The sequence below is a fragment of the Calliphora vicina genome, chromosome 2 (assembly GCF_958450345.1).
Source record: "Calliphora vicina chromosome 2, idCalVici1.1, whole genome shotgun sequence".
NCBI classification, from domain to species: domain Eukaryota; kingdom Metazoa; phylum Arthropoda; class Insecta; order Diptera; family Calliphoridae; genus Calliphora; species Calliphora vicina.
Window position 1 is genome coordinate 101,092,649 of NC_088781.1, and position 21,041 is coordinate 101,113,689.

A 21,041-nucleotide genomic window follows, 5' to 3' on the forward strand; every position below is an offset into this window, starting at 1 on the left:
TTCTTGTTTTTTGGCTATTAGGATGCTGCTAGTTATTTTATTGTCAAGTATGTAATACGAAATAACGATTATTCATTAGTGTAAATATTTTTGAATATAATTGAGATATTGACTTGAATTTTTTTGTAAGACTAAAAATTAACATATCTAAACTAAAAAAATGTTCGGAATAAATGTGGATCAAATTGTTAATAATATGTATTTGCAATCCTATTAAAATGTTGATACAAATTTTAGTTTTAGAAACTCAATAAATATGTAGAGTAACTTCGGGTAATGTGGACTACCGTTTTGTTATACCCTTCAGCTTCGTGAGAAGGGTATTTATAAGTTTGTCATTCCGTTTGTAATTTCTACATTTTTCATTTCCGACCCTATAAAGTATATATATTCTGGATCCTTATAGATAGCGGAGTCGATTAAGCCATGTCCGTCTGTCTGTCTGTCTGTCTGTCTGTCTGTCTGTCTGTCTGTCTGTCTGTCTGTCTGTCCGTCTGTCTGTCTGTCTGTTGAAATCAATTTTCTGAAGGCCCCAGATATCTCCGGGATCCAAATCTTCAACAATTCTGTCAGACATACTTTCGAGAATTTTGCTATTTAAAATCAGCAAAATCCGTCCATAAATAACGGAGATATGAGCAAAAATCCGAGACAACCTCTGAAAATTTCATCAAAAAACACAATGTATTGCATGCTTTGACAAAAAAACAACAAAACGTATGCTTGGGTGTGCAAGCTTTGTGTATTTGGTTTTTTTTTGTTTTTTGTTTCTTTTGGCGTTGTTGTTGTTTTTTATACAACTAAACGTTTGTTTGGTTGTGTGTTGGTTTTTTTGACAAAAAATCAACAAATCGTATGTTTGAATGTGCATGCTTTGCGTATTTTGTTTCTTTTGGCGTTGTTGTTGTTTTTTATACAATTAAACGTATGTTTGGATGTGTGTTGGTTTCATTGCCTTGCGTATTTTGTTTTTTCTTTTGGTGTTTTGTTTCGTTTGGCGTTGTTGTTGTTTTTTGTGTTCTTGATAAATTTAGGATGCTGTACGCTGAAAGTGGGCAATGTACATACATATATACTAATAATTAGTAACTAATTATAAAAAATAATAATGCATCCACAACAAAGGTGAAGGGTATATAAGATTCGGCATAGCCGAATATAGCACTCTTACTTGTTTTTCTTAATTTTGGCCACAGTATATATGGATATTAAAAAAGTTGTGAAGCAATAAATTAGATAATGTATTCTCCAATTGTTTTTGCAGTTGAAAATTTTTTCCGTCAAAGGATAAAAAATTTATGTGAAAATATTGTAAGGAACCCAAAAACCAGCATTATAAAAATTGGAGGGTAATATGGACCACTATATGAGGGTAATGTGGACTAGCATTTAATACATAAAATTCATGAACCAGCTAATAATGAATGATTAAAAAATTTAATTTCAATATATTTTTATTAATACAAACAAAAAAGTCGCGTTCTTGGCTTAGATAGATTACTTACAAAGTACATAGTTATTGTCGGGTAATATGGACCAGTAGTACATAATCAAGTAATTTAAGTGGTCCACATTACACGAACTTGGGTTACAGTGGTAAAAAATTATTTTTACATAATAATCTAAATGTGCTTAAATTCTTACCAAATATATGCAAAACTACGTATCCACTTTAACTATATAAAACAACCAAACATTAAGTTCTACCAAGTAACTGTACCAAATTTTGTTTCTTACTTGAGCCGAAAAAAATGTTGAGCACGCGCATTAATTTCAATACAAGAATAAAAAGCCAATATATCAATTACTCATGAAAGCAAATGTGCAATTGTCGTTTCAAACAAATTGTAAAATGTACGACAAATCAGTTTTATCATACCTTCAATAGTTTCTGAAAATAGACACTGGTCCACATTAGACACATAGTCCACAATACCCGAAGTTACTCTAATCTATATATGTATATAAAAGAGTAACGTTACTGACTCACTGACTGACTGATTCATCATCGCACAGCCCAAACGGCTGAAGCTAGAATCATGAAATTTTAATTGTGGGTTCCTCCCTCCCCAAAACGACACGATAAGAAGGGACTTTTGGAAATTCGAACGTTTAGGGGGTAAAAAAGGGTAAAAACGGGTAAATTCGGTAACCTTATATCTTAAAAACTAATTAAGGTACAAAAAAACTTAAAATTGCATGTTACTCTATTCAAAAAATAAGCTGACGGGTGTTTCGTACTTTTTCGAAATTCGAAACTTTTAGGGGAGAAAACGGGTAAAAACTGTATTTTAGTACTTTTTTGGCACCCTATGTATCTTTTAAACCAATAAACATAGAATCAAATTTTAAATCGTATTCTTTACTTATCAAAAAATAAAAAATATATGTTTGGTACTTTTTGGAAATTCGAAACCTTAAGGGATAAAAATTGTGTTTATTTTTAGTACTTTTTCATAAAATATATTTTTCTATTATTTGACATAGACATACGAATATTTTATTATGAGCTCCCACCACGTTACAGAAATTTATTTGAATAAAATTGTACCACCTCAATGGGGATAAAAAAGGTACCAAAAAGGGGATAATCGGGAAAATACATTATATTTGAAATTATTAAGCCAATTTTGATAATTTTTTTAACGTTGGTTCCTGGATTCATACAAAAATTAACTAACAGGGTGTTATTTGGAACTCGAGTACCAAGGTGTATATTGGGCCAAATTCGGGTAAACAGTTTGGTACTTTTTTTAAAACTTATTTATTCTTGGGCACATTAACACAGATTTTAATATTTTCAGACATGCATAAACAATTTTGCATAAACTGTAGCATAAACAATTTTGGCAAAATGGATTATTTTTAAATTTCAAACTTGAGGGGTGTTCAAGGAAGAAAAGGGTAATTGGTACTTTTAGGGGGAGACTTTTTGGTACTTTTTGTTTATTCTAATGGTACTTTTTTGAATTTTCTATAACAATGAACTTAGAAACATGAAATTAAGCATATATGGTCCTAAGTAAGTGAGAATTCTAGGGGGAGACTTTGTGGTACTTTTTCTTTATTCGATTGGTACTTTTTGTAATTCCTTCTCAAATGAACCTAGAAACATGAAATAAAGGTTATATGGACCAGAGTGAGTGGGAATCCACAAGTGGCTACTTTTTGGTACTTTTTGTTTATTCTAATGGTAAATGGAATTTCAAAACCGCGGTTTCGGTTTTAAAAAATTAAAAAGCGATCGGTTTCGGTTTTGTGATAATTTATTAAATATTAAGTATTATAGAAACAAAATTAGTTGATAATATAGGAAATGATATACAAATCTAAAATTCAAACTTGACGGGTTATGGTTTAGTAAATGCGAATTTAAAAGTGATAATCAATGGTACTATTTCCTTATTGCAATGGTACTTTTTGAGTATTTTATAATAATAAACCTAAAAATTTTAAATTAGGAACACATTTTGCATTTTCTATAATAATGGACCCAGAAATATGAAATTAGACATTTACAATTAGATTCACAAAGTGAGACTTGCTAGTACTATTTCTTTCTTCTAATTGGGGTGGCGAAGCGCACCGGGTCAGCTAGTATGTAATAAAATATTTATTTATTAACAAAACTCAATGAAAATTTCAACGTTTTTTAAATTTGTCATTCCAAATTACAAAGTGTAAAAAAACTTATCAAAAGGACAAAAGGAATCCCACAATTCTTAAAAAACAATTCTTTAAGCGAAAATAGCAAAAATGGTATTTTTACAAGTTTAACCATAGGGTCTACATTTCCCTCGGGGCTGGAAAACTACTTTGGGGATAAATAGGGAACACATCAGGGTTTCTAAAGCTGCTTTCCGTTTTTTGATCCCAGCTTTGGGATTTTAGAACATGTGACATGTTGAAATTTTGATAAAAAAATAGGTCAAAATCCTAAGGACGTAGGGGACATGTTCGAAAAATAGGACATGTTTTTTATACCAAAATGTTCTCTGTAAAGCTACCTTACAGAAAAACATAAAATTGGTATATGTTCTTAAAGAAAGTTTTTTTTTAATAAAAAATCAGTTAATTCACCTTTTCGTCCAAAAAACAGCAAAAATCTACTATTTTTTGAATTCTTAAATTGAAAATCGTTTATTTTTGGATCTATAATCGATATTACTCTGAAATCTTTTGTATATTACTGATAATTTAGTTGTCTAACTAACAAAAAAAATTCGAGCCCGTTCGGTACAAAACTACGACCTATATTTTTAAAAAAGCGGACCAAGGTATGGCAAAATTTTAAAATTTCAATTTTGAAATGCTTATAACTCGGTAATTATAAGAGATAAATAGCACACGCAAGCATGTTTTTTCAAGACCTAGGCGAGCGCTTTCCAAACGTATAAAACCCATTGAAATCGAATGGGAAACAAAAAAATGGCACGTGTTTAAATATATTACATGCCAAAGGTACCCTACTTTGAGCCCCCATAGCGCCTCACTTGGGGAATTTGTAGGTCCCATTTTAATAATTTAACCTGGAGTACTCCTTGGCTACGGCCGCGTCAAATTTTATCCTGATCGGATCAGCCGTTTAGAAATGACAGATTTATTTCCAAAAAATTTTGATTCTGCCCAACTGTGCATTGGGTGTGTTTACTGATATGTTGTTATACACTTAGCAATAACAGCAACTAATAGCATCAATTGAAGAAATGTCAATTGTGCTATAGCACAACCAAAGAAATGTGTACTGTTGCTAGAAAAGTTTGCCAGCACAACAAAATAAAACGAATGGCGTGCAATATTAGCACGACAAAAAAATGTGTGTGCTACTAAAGCACGAACATATATTTTTGTGGATATGCAATGGATTGTGTTTGCTACTAAAAATTGCAGACTAGCATTGCAATTTTAATAGTAATACGAACGAACAGTATGAATATTTATATTAGTTGATTGTGATGAAATGAGATAATTGCATATTTATTGCATAGTCAAAAGTAAGAAATATGTTGCTAGAGCTGAATATCGAAACCCTGGCTGAAACGCGTCTTTCATATTCTTTATGCCTTGGTAGAAAGCCTTCGAATTACCAGAATCGAAGTTGTTACAAATTCTTTCTAGTTTGTTTTATTGAGCGACAGAAAAAATTCAGTCTTTTTATAAGTCGTTATTCATGTGTTTGTAATATTTTTTTATTAATGCTTTTAAAATAAGAATATGAAATTTAATTCAGAATATATTGCATCCAAAGCAAATATTTATTAATTTTACCAACTTAGTTCTACATCATAAGTAGCATATGATTAATACAAATTTAGTTGTTACCCTTCTCTGTTCTGTAAAGAACTAACTGGAACCGATCAACAACTAATTATTTTATATTGTTTTATTTTAGCACTAAATAAATTATTGAATAATTGCCAGCCATTACACAGTTTTTGCTGGGTAGCTAACATACATATTCACAATGTTACAAGACAATCAGAAAACGTATGTATTTTAATCAGAGACATAAGAACAGATCTCTTAAATGGTGACTAGTTTCTTCATCTCCCAGATGCTAGCTAACACTAGAATAATTTATAGCGAAATCCATTTTTAAATCATTTGGTAAACCGTACCTATGAAATGAAAAAAAACTAAAGATATTCCTCAATCATCATGATAAACGACTTCTCTTTGACTTCTCGTGCATACATTGCATAGAACACAATCCTACAAAAAAAATATTTAAAACAATATTCTTTGGCATTTAGAACAATAAAATCTCCATTAAGTGGCTCATAATTATGCCGACACCCACAGTAATTAGGTTTTCCCCTTTTTTTTAAACAAAAATAAAAACTACAAACAAAAAATTGTCGCCACCATGACAAATTACAAGAAGAAGGCGACCCCCACTCTTTGATACTCAATCACAAGCAGAAACTGGGAAATGGGATTTCAGTCTGCAAATGTGAATGTGTAAAAACATATAGAAACATAGTCGTACAATAATAAACAGCATTGCCATTCAAAACACTTTCACACAATTAGAATTTGACATTCACCACTGGGAAATAATCATTTCCAAATTGTATTCTTTTTTTTTTTCATGTTTGAAAATTAATTACAAGGGATACGGATGGACACATTTAATGCACAGAGTTTTACAAATGTATGGAATAAATACTATGAGTACTAGCACTAGGATGCCTACAATAAATAAAAACCCCCACTGTATTTTACAACTTCAAATATTTGAACGAAATCCAACATTTGTTTGGAATTGTAATAAAAATTTCAAAGATAATTAAACTTTTTGACAAGTGTCAGAGCAAACTAAAATTGTACGAGTATTTAACAAAATCGTATTGAAAAAACAAACACATCATCATATATCATTATGGTTTAAAAGCAAAATATTCTATATAGAGAGCAATTTGATGGCTCAGTCATTTCTAATAAGCCTACATGGCTTATTTCATTCATCAATTTTAATGGCACATCATAGTGGATTGAAATGGAGTCAGTGAGGAGATGAATAATAAAAAAGTTACAGCTTTAAAATAGCTTAGAGTGGAATTATATGTGTCAAGTGTATGTGGGACATTTTTATTATTTAACTTGAACTTTTTAATTTGATTGGCAGCATTTTATTTCGAAATCTTTTCCCCAATTGAACTGCTGTTAATCTCTACATCTGTCTGTTCAATCTAAGGATCAAAACATATAATTTTTCACAGCGAAATTAATTGATGATTGAAGTAAACAGTCTCCTGAGTAAACAGAATAGTTCAAATATTCATGCTGGGTTTTATTACCCTACACCACCGATAGACTCAAAGTCACTTTCTCAGTCGATTTGAAACTAATGTGCTGGTTTTATACAGCGAACGAGTGCTTTGAGTGGACGTTTTACATGAATCTTGTTTTTGTTACAATAACAAAACACATGTTAAACTTCCACTCAAAGTACTCGTTCGCTATAGAAAAACAGCACATAAGTTTCATATATTTAGAAAGTAATCACGCGACTTAATTTCATGGCGATCGGTCCATAATTGGTCATAGCTCCCATACGAGGTCCACTTCTGGTAATCGAGCTTGACCAATTATACTTTTTTACTTGTTTTTCTTGAATTGTTCGCTGTTTTTAAAATAATTTGTTTTTATCTGCAACAAAATTCAATTATTCAGAATAAGCTTATTGAAATATATAAAGTCTTTTTCGAGCGTTCTGGAACTTGATTCCATGAATTTTAATATTTTTGTGTATGCGGTTGATATTTGTATTCACTAAGAGTTTGATCGACTCAGTGATAACTTTGAGTCGAATACGGTTTTAGTTTCAACAAGTAATAGAGCACCAAATTATACTTAAACATTTTTTTTAAATATTTTTATTTAAACAAAATTAATTTTTTTTTTTATAAAATTGTTTTTTAATTTTTGTTTAAAAATTTTTTGGAAAAAGAATTTAAGACAAAAAAATTTTTTGATGGAAAAAATTTCGGGTTAAAAAATATTTTTCCCGATTTTGACCCATTGTAGGTCCAACATACTATAGTCTTAAATACTATATCGTTGCAATGGACTTTAAAATATCTATCATTAGATATCCATATTGTATGTATTAATGACTTAGATCAAAAATAGGGCAAAAATCGAGGTTGTCCAAGTTTTTTCCTTATATCTCGGCCGATTTTGTCTATTTTAAATAGCAACCGAGCCGGTTAAAGACGTAACCACTAAATAAAATACACTTGAAGTCATTTATTTATTTCAAAAACTTATTTTACTTAGGATGAATCAAAACAAAAAATTTAGTTTTATTTTATTTGATGCTGTTTGATCTTACAAAACATTTGTAAGAGCAAACAAGTAAGAAAGTATGGTAGGTCAAGCCCGACCATATAATACCCTACACTAAGTAAAAGCGCAAAAACATTTTTCTTTTAAAATTTCAATAATTTATATTTTTGAGTGATTTTCGGAAGTGGGCCTTATATGGGGGCTATGACCAATTATGGACCGATCACCATGAAATGAGGTCGTGTGATTTATATCTATATGAAAGTTTACTATGTTGGATTTTGTGAGTATACCAACATTTTTAAACGATTTATGCACGTTAAAGTGATTTTCGGAAGCGGGTCTATATGGGAGCTATGACTAATTATGGATCGATCGCAACAAAATTTGGTGACATGAATTTTGTATATATAAACCTTATTTGGAGCGCAATTTGTATAGATACATTAAACATTTATGACCGATAAAGTCCAATTTCGGAAGGACATTTGTATGGGGGCTAGGTGAAATAATGGACCGATTTCAGCCAGTTTCAATAGGCTTGGTCCTTGAGCCGATAAAATAATATGTACCAAATTTCATCGACATATCTTCAAAATTGCGACCTGTACCCTGCACAAGGTTTACATGAACAGCCAGCCAGCCAACCAGACGGACGGACGGACGAACATCGTTTAATCGACTCAGAAAGTGATTCTAAGTCGATCGGTATACTATAATGTTGGTATTAGACTAATATTTTTGGGCGTTACAAACATCTGCACAAATGCATAATACCCTCCCCACTATCGTGGTGTAGGGTATAACTAGGGTTTTTAATTTTCCGACCTTTTTCGATTTCCGGGAATCGGTAAAATTTTTCTCTACATTCCCGGGTACCCGGCTATTCCCGAAATACATATATAATAATACTGTAAACTATGAATATTATAGCAAAATTTCATATAAAAACATAGTGTTTAATCCATGGTAGGCGTTCAAACAACCCGAATGTGAACAAAAGAGCGTAATAGAGCGTAAAAATACACACAATTCATTCAGTTTCTTGATGTTGTTGTGGATATTTTATTTTTTACCCAAAAGAGCACACAAATTAAATGCCTCTTTTTGCGTACCACTGGTTATAATTATTGTATATAGAGCTTCGTAGTAATTAATTCAATTTGAGCTTAATTCACTAAAATCTTAATACGTAATTAAAAAATGTTTGCCTTTCATTTCACAAATCCATTCCAAATATCTAATTCTTAAGATTCCTTCAAAAGCTTCATTTAAATTGAATTTATTCAAACTTTAAATGATCAAATTTTTGTGAATTGAGTTAAAATGTTTTTTCTTCATTCTGTTTTATTTAGCTTTTAATCATTTTCAAAATGAATTGAAAAAAATTCTTAAGCCTTTTAGTAAAAGCAATGAATTCAATACATTTAGAAAAAATATTGATATATGTTGATCTCGAAAATTTCCAAATTATTGGATTCAAAGGTGAATTTTTAAAATACAACATCTGCAAAACACACCCATGTTACCAAGGACTATTGCTGTGTTTCCTTTCAAGACCAAAATCAATTCTATACTTGGAAATACCAAATGGTGTACCGCCATCAAAAGTAGGGGCCTTTGTTCTACTAGTGTTTTCTGGAATAATTCGCAACGGTCAATCTTGGCATTGAATATTATTCACCTTTATTTCTAGATCGTGCAGTTTTCCATATGCAAATGTTCATTCGAAAAACCCCAAATAAATAACAATAATAATAATAAGTGGTCTATTAACATTATTGTTATTATTTACTTTAAAAAAAATGCTAACTTTGTAGTTTCGTCAGTTTTTAATTCCCGGGAATCCCGACTAAAAATCCCGGGAATCGGGTAGTGAAAAATTATCAAAATTCCCGGGAAATTTGTTCCGGGAATTCCCGGGATAAAAACCCTAGAGCAAACACGTCAAACAAATTTGTGCTAAAAAACTTGGTTACTCTCTTTTTGAGCAAATATTTGACATGTGTGGCAAAAAAGAACCTTTAGGTTCTTTGTTCTCAATTACATATCTGGTTGCCGTCTATATTTAAAGCTAATATCAATTTACCTTTTAGCTAAAGATGTCTATCGGTTGTAAATAGATAAATTAATACAACAGAGTCCTTTCTAATAAAACAATTATCATATTTGTCACAGTCACATTAAGCTATGGTGTAAATTTCAATAAAGTTAAATGGATTTGATTAAAAAATTTAATAAATGAGACAAATTTTTATAAATGAAAATTTATTGTAAATAAATTTCTCATAAAATATTCAACATGTCCAACAATAGCATTTAAAATGTTTTAAGTAATCATTCATACATGCATATTAAAAATTCATACATAGTTATATTAATAAAATTATTGAAATTATTTGAGTGGTTAGATACAATAATAATAATCATAATAATAGGAATTTAATAATATGTAAACATAAGTAATAATAAATAAGTACTTACACGCACAAACACTTTGTAAAATTCTCAATCAATTGTGCCTTTGTATTAATTATGATTTCAGTTCAATGATAAATCGATTTGGCATGATTTTGACATTAAATTGACATTTATTGGCCACATGAGTGTTGAGTTTGACACAAAACACTCTTTCATACACAATTACGCATTGCAGAAATACTACATTACATGTATTTATTGTAGTTTCTATAATAGAAATATATATTTAGACAAACATAGTACATAGAAATAATAATAATAATTTTGCTCTTAAATAATAATAAATATGTGGAGGAAGAAAAAAGTCTCTATGGGAAATAATATGAAATTTTAGAAAATGATTGATTTGAATTGGTTACCACAACAATGTCAAACGGCTACTTAAAAATTTATTGACAGGATATTGACAATTTGTATGGATTTGTCAATCAACAACATCTTATTAGTTTTACAATGATGGATTATAGTTAAAACATCCGTTTAAATGTTCAAACGTTTAGGCCCATTAATTTGAATTGTTTGTTTGTACTACAATAATTCTACAACATTATTTTAATAATATTTTTATTTTTAATACAAAATTGTAAACAATTTTGCAGCAAAACTTTATTTACTTTGTTACTTCTCACATTAAGGTCATAAAAATAAATTTACTTTGTCATTTATTTATTACACTTTAAATTTTCTTATATATTTTTCTACGTATTAATTCCAAACAACCAAGATAATAACTACATATCTACAACTATTATTCTCTATCTAAATGTATCCTTTCAATAGCAGTCGTTTATAGTTATTTTCCTGTGGAATAATGTGCCTTTGAAAATATTTTTGTAATAAATATTTACTGCATCTACTTATTCTACATAGATCAAATAAATTATCAAAAACCATTTGTTAAAACAAAAGCAATTTTGATCCTTCTTATAAATTTATCTACATATATGATTGTTATAATAAGCAGCTGGGAAAAATGCTAGGTTTTCACTTTATAGGCCTTCTAAAAGACCTGTTTACATATTCTAAAATATGTTAGAATCATTCTAATCTCCCTTCTCGCAGAAGATGTTCTAGAAACAAAAGCATACACATTCAAAATTGTTCTACAAAATAAGGTCTAAAACTATGTATAGAAGGTTGTCAGATCTTACAATGTTGTCAGATCTGGCAATGTACTGACAATGAACATTTGTTATCAAAAGTTAAATTGTCAGTTCAGACGATTGTAAGAAAACTTTACAATTGTCGGACAATAAATTTATCTACCAACAAAAATTGTGAATTCACACGATTGTCAGATTGCTGTATGTCACAAATTGCCAGACCCGTTTTTAGTCAGTGCCAGAACTGTCAAATCAATTGAAATAGACTATTTGAAATTGTTCATTATTTCTTTGGCCTGATATTTTTCTTCTGAATTTTTCTAAATTGCAATTGAAAGACATGCGGAGATTTGCCCATTTTCCTTAGCAATCGTTCAAACTTACCTGGATGGCATCTGAAACCTCTTGCCCCACAAACTTCGCCGTGCCTAAACATTCTGGATAAGTTTGATAATATTTTTGTGTGATCACACGGATTTCAATGGTAACGGAAGGATATTTGTTTGGACAATGGCAACGTAATGTGTTCATACGATTATTATAAGTTAACAGGGTTGTTAGTTTAGTGTTTAAAAACCGTTTTGTCGGTTAACCGAAAATTGGCCTTTTTTAAAAAAACCGGTTTTTCGGTAAACCGACATCGAAAAAACCGGTTGACCGTCATATATGTGTAGAAAACATAAAATGCCCAATAAAGTATATACAGCTCTAAAATTTTTAGTTTTTAGTAGTTAGGAATGGTTAATATTAAATAACTATAAATATACAAAAGTGCTAAGTCAATTTTATTTTGTAAAAATTTCAAAATTATTATCTCAGTCAAATGGAATTGATTTAAATAAGTTGCTAAATATATAATAAGTCATTGTTTTAATTATTGGTTTATTCATTAAATTTCAACCAAAAAATTTAAATAAATTTTTGAATTAAATATTTGATAATTTTGAAATTTATTATCACCTCGAATTTCTGATATGAAACAAAAAATTTTACAAGTCCAGAAAAGGACCTATAAGATGCAATCGCACTTCTTCTTAGCTGTGATTATTTGTCATTATAAGTCTCACCAAATAATTAATAAATCTCCACAAAAATATTTCAAATCATGGATTTTAGAACGTTTTTAGTCTCCTGCAATATTTCTGAAAAGCTAACGAAATGATAAATTAAAATTTTAAGAACAAAACACACTAATGAAATCAAATTTATTGAAAGAAGGTATGTACATCGAATTCAATTTAACGTTTGTTAAAATCATCACTAAGTTTTTAATGAGATTTAGCCTAAACTTATAGAATTACACGGAATTTAATTTTAATTTTTAATAGTTTCATTATGTGCAATTTATTCTGAAAAAGTTTTTAAGTAAACTCATCGTCCTCTACTATTTAGAATCATTGTAATTCTTAAAAATATATACAGTTTTCGGTTATCCGGTTTATAAACACTAGTTGTTAGACATTCCCTGAACATTTTTATGACAATATTGGAAGATCTGACAACAGTCTATACATTAAAGTGTCCCTTAGAATTAAATGTTTGAAATGTTGAAACGGTACCCGCTACCACTACCAAAATTTTTTTTAGGTAGTTCTAAGAAGGGCAACCCCTGCCACTCGTCCCTCAAAGTTTTGAAGGCTATTCTCAGAGGGAAAATATGCAATTTTTTCAGTTTTTGGAAAAATTTTGTCATTAAAAAATTACTTTTGCAATTTAATTTAAAAGAATTGAAATGTGTACGTAATTGTCGTTCTAATGAGATAAAAAAGACAAAAATTGGTTAAAAAATGTTAAAGTTATTACAAATTCGCCTGGCCATTAATGTGTCTTAGACCACTAGAACAAGAAATGTAGGAACAAAATTAACATATTTTGAGAAATATAAAAATAAAAGCTCACTTTTACTTACAATATACATATCTATATTTACCGTTAACCTATTCGCATGTATGACCAAACAAAATTATTTTTTTTTAACGGCAGTTTCAAAACTCCATTTTCAAATTTGTAAACATTTTGTTAATCAAATTTTAGAATTTATTGATCATTACATGGGGATTTAATGACAAAATAATAGGGAATAAAAATGTGAAAAAGTATGTCAATACCTCCTAGATTTTTATTGTTATTAATTTTAAGTAAAATCTGTTCAGAATATTATATTCCAGGTAATTTTAAATATAGTCTGAAAGTTTTCCTAAAATAGTAAAACGTTAACTCTTAAATCGTGAAGGTTAAATGTAAAATTTTTCAATATTTGGAATTTCTCATGGAAAAATAGCGAAATGTTATATATTTTTGGGCCGATTTTGATGAAACTTAAGAAAAATATAACACAAAGTCTAGTATTATTGCAAAATCATGTCAGAATTTAACTAAAGGTTTGTTATATAACAGCACAAAAATGGAAATTAACCCTTAAGAGCACTTAGGGTCAAAATTACTGTGTTTTTCGTGATTTTAAAAGTTCAGTGTCATTTGGACCCCAAGTGCTGTAAGGGTTAATTTCCATTTTTGTGCTGTTATAACAAACCTTTAGTTAAATTCAGACATGATTTTGCAATAATTCCTATATGTCGTCTCTCTATAATAAAATTAATTTTGCTCTCTTTATTAAAGACCGCTACATGAAGCACCAGAAGCTTTTTAATAAAAACTCCTATATAGACATTATGTGAGGCATTACGCAGCAGGTCTACTTACAGATCTTCACCGGAAGACCTTCTAATATATCTTTACCAGCTCTCTAACAGAATCAAGTACGCAGAGCCTTGTCTCTCAATGACACGTAGTGTAAAATTGGAACTAATTTGCAATGCGCTTGGGTGTTCTTGTGTCAGCAAAATATGGCCTTTGGGAAGGCATCCTTTCTGCATCTTTTTCCCGCTGGGTGCATACATTAATACATAAAAGTGTATGTACACACAGAAAACGGATTGGTTGGAAAATGATTGCAACTATGAAAATTTAGTAGAACAAATCAATATTGTGTTGTAGTAATTGAAAATTTATAAATTCAACAGATTATCTATATTTATGAGTGAAAAATCATAATTGTAATAAAATTGAGGTTCCTACAATTGTATTATTAGTTAACGTAATCAATTTGAGTCTGATAAGCATTAAATTAAGGAATTCGCAAGAGAAGACTGACATTTTCAGTTACAATAACCAATAAATTCGGTCATATAACCAAAAAAACAAATTCGGTGATTCCAACCGACAAACGATTATGTTTATTATAAAATTTATTTGTCAGTTTTCAAAAATAAAATATAAATTAATTAGAAATTAAAGAAAAATGTTGTACACACACTTAAAATTAAAACATTAATAAAAAATATAAGTTTTAACAACAGAGCGCAGTAACGCTCGGCCTTAGAACGGTAAGTGAACCATTTGTGGGTAGTTTATGAAATGGAATTTAACTTTTCTCATTGCATTTTTTTACAGAAGCTTTTATAGACTAACACAAAATTGGCCAATGAGTAAGGTAGACTTAATAGAACTCCTTCTTGTAAATAATAAACAAAATTTACTTAATCCAACAAACTCTCGTTCCTTTTCCATGTTTACCAATGATTTATGGTGATGAGATAATCAATATCATGCAGTTGGAGAATTATTAACTAAAGCAGGTCGTTGTGCATACTTCCAAGTGGTTCTCCATGTTTTAATGTCTGGAAGTTAAATATCTGGCTGGTTCCCAAGAAATGAAAGGACGAATAACGGCAAGGAAATTATGAATTTACAATATAGTCAACCGTTTTGTTACAACCATTCACTTATTTAATGATTTAATTCTTTGTAAATTATCTTTAGCAATAAATATCAATATCGTTATGGTAAGTCGCCATTCTTCGTCAAGCCTCACTGTTGATACGTGGTATAAACTGAATTATTTGGAAATATATGTACGGTGTGAATGGAAATATCTATTTTGTTACCCGGAACATGTATGCAGCATTCAAGTAAATCAAATATTATCTGAATTATGATATAAAGAAAACAGACAAATTTGAACGTCTTTTCATCTTTCACGTATAGTAAATTTTTCTATATATTTATCTATATTAATGTATGTTACATAAATTGCAATAAATAAATTATATCACATATTTAGTAATAATAAAAAAATATTTTTTTCATTGTGCCAGCCTAATGTAAGTATATATAAATTGCTGGTTATTCCAACCGAATTATTTTTTAATTAACAGTTGTGATTACCAAATACACAGTAGTCTGAATCGAATTATGTGATAGTACATGCAACCGACAAAATTCGATTGGCGCCAAATTCGGTTGTGAATACGAATCTGTTTTCTCTGTGTATGAATATGTATATTTGTATGGCGGTGTAAAAACAGTGCAGCTCAAAAAGTGTTTTATCACAAAACAGCTTAAAGAGCCAAATGCACTTTTTATAAAAATAAAGATTTGAATACACAAACGTTAGGTTAGGTTTAATTTAATCCTAACCAAAGGCTCAAAAAACTTAATTCTTAATTCCATTTTCGAAATCAAAATAAATTTGTACTTGAAATATGTTGAATTAATTCCTTATTGCATCATTCAAATTATCTTGAAATGATAAAATCTGAAAAATGTTAATTCAATATCAGTTTGACTTAATAGAAATTGTATCAAGGGTTAAATCAATTCTGTTAAAATTAATTCATTGTGAATTAATTCAACAACGAATGAATTCTATTTAAATAAAAGCCTTTAAAGAAAGCTAAAGAATTGGATGTTGGAATGGATTTATGAATTAAAATTTTAGTGTATTATGCTCAAATTTAATTGTAATACCTTTTGTCGATCCCAGCATGTTTCTTAACACATTGACTGCCAAGGCACTTTCAGCAAATAAGATGCTGGGGGCCAAAGCATTTTCTTTGTGTAATCTCTTCGAAAACGTCAATAGTCTACTATCAGTAATATTTACTGCTTAGAAACAGATTTTTTTTTATAAATAAGAGGGTCTTACGAAATGGCGAAAAGGAATTTTTTATGGGATACTGAATTAGAAAAAATACTCAGTACAAGTTCAGAAAGTGATAGAGAATGTGATGAGGAACTTCCAGACAACATCGAAAAAATTCTTAAAATCCAGCACTATTGTCTGACATGGCTAGAAAGAATAACAGTCGTGTCGGACATATGTGTCCGACGTGGCGTAAACCGCATAGTGTTGTGTCACATATATATGTCCGACGTGGCAGTCAATGTGTTAAACGCCATCATTTTTCAACTATCCCGTTCTTTTAATGAACGTGTGGATCTTACCTAAATCACCTCAGGAGAAACAAAGTGCAAATACAGGAACACTGACAGAGAAGATTAAGAAGATTCTTTCTCGTCATTACAAATTCTCCAGAAGTTTATGTTAGGTACAGTAATGACCGCTATGAGGTTTCTTAAATCGATTCTATGCAGATTTATTGCAAATCGTGTCCTCTGCAAACCCATATTGAGCGAGATTTGTGTGGTCTCATTGGGTTCGTAACTTGGCAATTAAATAAAGTTTGTGTGAAATATCATCCATATCACGTCTTATTTATTGTGGTGCCGGCTTTCGCAATTTCCTCATTAATTCAGTAAATATGTGACGGAATTCAGTAAATACCGTAACCCATAATGGACGTATTAAATTCAGTGGTTCAAACAAATATCACATCCTACATTGACGTGTGATCTTGATAAATATATAGATGACATTCTCCGAAAGTTTCGTCATAAAGCTTGGACCAAAACCGGGATTCAACATTAACTTGTATTCAAATATTCGATTTTGTACACAGAGAATACAGATTCGTAATATCAACCGAATTTGTTGTCAATCGAATGATTCGGTTGCACGCATAGAATTTTTCGGCTCTAGCAACAGAAAATCAGTGGATAAAGAAGAATTTCGGTTAAAGCAACGAAACTTTTGTTACCACATCTAAAATTTTGTAGTAACAAACTGGAAAATTCGGTCACTAAGGCAGAATCATTCGATTGGCATCAAATTCGGTTGCTACTATGAATCTGTTTTGCCTGTGTATGTCCTGTAGTACTACATCAGCTTTGGTTGGATTTATTCCCAGCCCACATACCTTCCACCATTCTAATAATAATTTTAGCGAACATCTTTTGGATCTTTGCCCTTAGCTGTCACCATTTGGAATAGTCATACACCATGTTTTCTCCATGGCTTTGAGCAGAGTTTTGATATTAAGATTTCAGAGCTGAGGTGGGAGTACACCTCCTTGTGGAGTTCCATGAACCTCCACTTTTGTAATGCTCGAAAAGCCATGAAGTGTATTTTTCTATGTTTCTAACTATTGGGTGTAGCAGAGTTTCGGTAGATCCACTTTTCGTATAGGCATGTTGAGACTTTTATAGAGTAAATGGTCCGTGGGATGATCTAATATAGACATCAGTAATCCTTTTCAGTATTTTGGGTAGAAAGGAGGTGAGACTGATAGATATACAGTGGCGGCCAGCTAATTAGGGACAAAATTATTTGCTAAATTCCATGTGATTCTCAATTAATTTTTCGAATATTTCCACAAATATATATGCTAAGGACTGTTCTAACATACAAGTGTGTTTTATTCATTTTATGTTTTTAAGTTTTATATAATTATATTTTTATTATTAGAAGTTATTCAGACCAAATTTCGTATTTTTAGTTCCACTTGTTTCGGCCATATCATGTTAGTAACAGCGGATGTTCGTAGAGGCGGGTCTACGTATTTCCACATATATTTGTTCATATATGTTGCACCGATTTTTCCAAACATTTTTGAGAAACTAGAAATATTAATACTAATTTCCATACCCCTAGGTTCTTGTTGTTTTGGCACTATCGAACTTAAAATTCAGTTGATAAAAAATTCAAGTATTTGTCCCTAAATAGCTGGCCGTCACTGTATATATCCTTGGTTTGAGATGCTTTCCCTCATTTGGGTATGAAGATAATCTTGTAATCTATCCTTTTGACATGGAATAATATTATCTGAATCTGGAAATTTAAAGGGATGAAAGCTTTTCACTGTGTGGTTGTCTTAGAATAATGAAATGAATAGAAAATTCTGTTCTAACAAAGGCGAACGTTTAATGCCTAATTCTCTACAAAACTAAAAAAACCCAAAACTGCTTAATATCACCCAGAAAAATTAGCTAAAGTCTTGTAATTAGTAGTAGTGGTAGTTTTATTATTTATGTCATTGCTAGTAATTAGTTTTAGTAATATTAAACTAATGGCATATTTATAAGCAGACATCACTGTATTGAACGATAAAATGCTATTGTCTAAAAAGTGATATTCAAGAATTTGGAATTTTAACTCAATACTTGGAAATGAAAATTTTTTAGGGGACCTCTTCTTCTTCTCTCGTGGTTTTGATTATTAAATTGATATTTGACATATTCATGATGTAGAGCAGTCAAATGATGATGCTTTAATTGTATATTAGTATGAGAATTCTAGGAAGGTAAACACTAATCTAGGTTTAATCCAGCTTGTGACTTTAACTTGAAATACTTTTAACACTCACTGTAGTTTGATATGTGTAAATGTGTTACAAAGTTGTGAATCTTTAAAATGCATAAAAATAAACTTATAGATAGATGTCTGCAACAATAAATCTGCATATGTGTAAATGTGTGAGTGTTGTTATGTCTGGGTGTTTTTGTCTAAAAGCGTGTGCATTGTCTGCATATACAATTTTTTACCACCGAAAATAACAGCAACAAATAACCCATAACATTTTAATCAAAGTGACATTATCCATATTCATACACAGAAAGGAAGTGCAACAATAAATTTTTATAAATGCAGATCTGCATTGAGGACGAAGGCGACGACTACGACTACGAAGTAGAAATCGAACAAAAACAAAAAATTTAAACTGAAACAGTAGTAAAATAAAAACAAATAACAAAATCTCACAAGGATAAAGATGTTTTAGTTTTACGTAAATGAATGAACAAGCGTACAAACGAGTTGCATAAAATTTATGAGAAAAATATAAATATTTTTTCAAAAACACACAATCACACACGCTATGGAATATACTTCAAAAACTGTTTCCTTATATTTTGTATGTGTAGGTAAGAATACGTATGATATCATGAATTAGTATGTATTTTTTTCTTCCTCCACATACATAGTTTCGATGAGAAACTACGCCAAAGCAATCAATGGGTTAATACCAAAATAATTTATGATCTTTACAGAAGCATTCATACACAAAGTCACTGTAACACACACAAACATTTTCACACACATAAGAAAGGATATAAAAAATAAATACAAGAGAGCCCAACATAGGAGTACGAAAAACTGAATACGGGCTAAATTTTGGGCGGTAATAAATTTGTTGCAACTACGTTTACTACTTCTACCGATACTTCGGCAACTGCAACAGCATTAAACTATTGAAAAGCGTTTTATGGCAAGAAAAATATAAAAAACCCTTTTAATTTAAAAAGGATACTGTAGAAAGTACGTGTGCCTTTGTTTGTTTGTGTGTGTGTGCGAGTAGTGCACTCAAGTGCTTTTTTGCACTTCCCATCGAATCTGAAAACATGAATAAAGTTGCACACACTTTAAACAAATAAAGAAAATTTTCATATGAAACATCGGTGGGGTATTGGAAAGAAACAGTGGTTTGTGTAATATGTTTATTTATGTGTTATAGAAAAAGCAACAACTATGCTTGCAGCTTAGATATTACTGCACACTAAAGCGACGATGTTGTTGAAATTCACAATATAGCCAATGAGTAGAGAACTAGTACATAATTTAGCTTAATTCCCATAAAACAAATGTCGCCTAAAATAAGCAATCACCTTGTTAAACTTTTTAAAATAACCCTTATAATATTAATTGAGGTAATATATTATTATATATCAGTATATAAAACTAATCATACCATTGAAAATTCCGCTCCTGATTGAAGTTGAGAAAACTGACACATTTCAAGGTCTTACTGAGGAAAGGAGCAACTTAATATATTTTCACTGTTAGGGCTCGATATATACAAATTTAGTTAAAAAATTTAAATTATTTCAGTATTATTAATGCCTAAAACTAAAATAAAAAATGAACACATTCTTATGTTAAAAACTATGACAAATATAAAAAAACTAAATGAGATACGCGACATTAAAATAGAATCAATCAGTCTAATACTTATAAAAATTAAAGAACATCTTAAAAACGCATCGTTTTCCTAATATTTTGTTGCATAACCATTATTTTTGATAACAGCATAACATCTTTTTGGCATTGAATTTACCAATCGTTCGCATCTAGAACGAGGAATATCGTACCAGATTTCCTGAATTTTTTGCCATAATTCTTCCTTGTTTTTCACTTTATCAGGTCCAAGTTTATCTTTGACTATTTTCCATAGGTTTTCGATAGGATTTTAGTCAGGGGATTGCGAGGGCCACTCCATAATATCAATTTTGTTATCTGAAAACCACATTTTCGCAAGACCTGCTTTGGGTCGTTATCTTGTTGGAATACCCATTTTAAGGGCATACTCCATTCTGCATGTGGCTTCATAACATTTTCCAAAATATTCACGTACAGGTGCTTATCCATATTTTCCTTAATCCAGTAAATTGGGCCAATGCCATACCAAGAGAAGCATCCCCATATCATAATAT